Source organism: Myotis nattereri, assembly GCF_964212035.1.
Source record: "Myotis nattereri genome assembly, chromosome: 15".
Lineage (NCBI taxonomy): Eukaryota > Metazoa > Chordata > Mammalia > Chiroptera > Vespertilionidae > Myotis > Myotis nattereri.
The window spans coordinates 57875791-57877839 of NC_138090.1; the positions used below are offsets into that span (position 1 = coordinate 57875791).

A 2049-nucleotide genomic window follows, 5' to 3' on the forward strand; every position below is an offset into this window, starting at 1 on the left:
AACTCTGGTGCCGTGTCACATATAGAAAATTTTTTATCTTTGCAACCATAGTAAAACAAAGACATATTTTTTATATTTATTTTATATATTTAAATGCCATTTAACAAAGAAAAGTCAACCAAAAAAATGAGTTTGTGTGTCACCTCTGACACGTGTGTCATAGGTTCGCCATCACTGGTCTAGGGCATGCATGAACCAGGCCCACCCCATGGTGTGCGGCACTGGGGCCAGCCCGACCTCATGCTCTACCCTTGGGGGCTGGAGGGAGCAGGAGGACCTGGACCTCAGGTCGGAAGATCCCCCAGAACCTCAGCAGCCTCATGTCGTGGAGGGGAAGGGGAATATGCCAGGCAGGGGCTCACTGTCCCCACCGCAGCCTTTCTTATGGCCCATGACCTGAGGAAGGTCATTAAAACTCAAGTCCAGCCCTAGCAGGTGTGGCTCAGTGGATAGACCTTCGGACTGAAGGGTCCCAGGTTCGATTCCGGCCGAGGGCACATGCCTGGGTTGTGGGCTCCATCCCCAGTGGGGATGTGCAGGAGGCAGCCAATCAATGATTCTCTCTCATCATTGATGTGTCTGTCTCTCCCTCTCCCTTCCTCTCTGAAATCAATAGAAATATATTAAAAATGAAAAAATAAATTAAAAAAAAACAAAAAACACTCAAGTCTAGCCTGGCCAGCGTGGCTCAGAGGTTGAGCATCCACCTATGAACCAGGAGGTCACAGTTCGATTCCCGGTCAGGACACATGCCCGGGTTTCAGTCTCGATCCCCAGTGGTGGCCTGAAGGAGGCAGCTGATCAATGGTTTTCTCTCTGATCTTTTTTTTTTTTTTTTTAGGAACTGTTTATTTTCCATCAACCTTATTTCCGTTCTGTTAAGAATTTGTAGAAGAACAGCTTAGGACCGCTCAGTGGTTGTTCCTACCCATTCAGTAGCCTGAGCAGTGGGAGCTGCAGACCAGTCTTCAGTGGCAGGCTGAGCACCCCAGGCTTCAGTAGGAAACTGCTGAATGGGTACAGAGGGCACCTGCACGCCTTCAGACCAGTCTGTAACCTCAGGCTGAGCAGCAGTGAACTCGGGAGCAGGAGCAGTCCATTCGCCCTGAAATTCCTCCTTGGTCACAGCCTTTTCAGCAGCAGCCTGCTCTTCCTTTTCAATCTCTTCAGGATCTCTGTAGAAGTAAAGATCCGGCATGACTTCCCACGGGTGTTCACGGGAGATAGTGCCACGCATGCGTAGCACTTCCCGGGCCAGCATCCACCACATCAGACCCACTGAGTGAGCCCCCTTGTTGTTGCAAGGGATGGCGATGTCCACATAGCGCAGCGGAGAGTCCGTGTTACACAGAGCAATGGTGGGCAGGTTAACGTAAGACGCCTCTGTGAGAGGCTGGTGGTCAGCCCTGGGATCAGTAACCACCAGAAGTCTTGGCTCCCGGAAGGCTGCCTGGATCTGGCTGGTGAAGTTTCCAGGAGTGAAGCAGCCGGCAATAGGAGTGGCTCCAGTGGCAGCAGCAAACGTCAGCACAGCTCGCTGGCCAGGATTCCTGGACGATGGGACACTGACGGCAGCTGGGTTTTCGATGGCAACAATGGCCCGAGCTGCCAGCAGAAGCTTCTCCCAGGTTCTCTTCAGATTGGCGATGTAGATGCCATCACTGTTCCTTTTGTAGATGTACTGTTCCATTTGGAAGTCAAGGTGGTGCCACCTAAGTGGGTTCCTGCTGCAAGGAACTTGAGGATATCCACCTCCTTCATTTGCAGGACACCAAGGGCTCCGGACATTGTGAAGTTTCCCTTTAAGTTACGTGGGAACCGAGAACAACGCCGTATGGAGCCCTCCCTGGGTAGCGCGGAAAAAGCTCTCTCTGATCATTGATGTCTCTCTCTCCCTCTCCCTTCCTCTCTGAAATCAGTAAAAAATATATATATTTAAAAATATATTTTTTGTAAATAAATAAATAAATAAATAATAAAACTCGTTCCTAATGGCTTCATTGTCCCCGCTCAGAAAGTGGCCCCTCACCATGGCCTGCCTCGCCCCCT

The 2049-nt window shown here is 50.4% G+C and overlaps 1 pseudogene across 1 annotated transcript; it reads right to left on the minus strand.

The window, feature by feature from the left end:
- Positions 1-848: 848 nt before the first annotated feature.
- Positions 849-1788, minus strand: LOC308530556 (small ribosomal subunit protein uS2-like; annotated as a pseudogene). Its single transcript has one exon. The product of its transcript is annotated as a small ribosomal subunit protein uS2-like (transcript).
- Between the last annotated feature and the right edge of the window lie 261 nt (positions 1789-2049).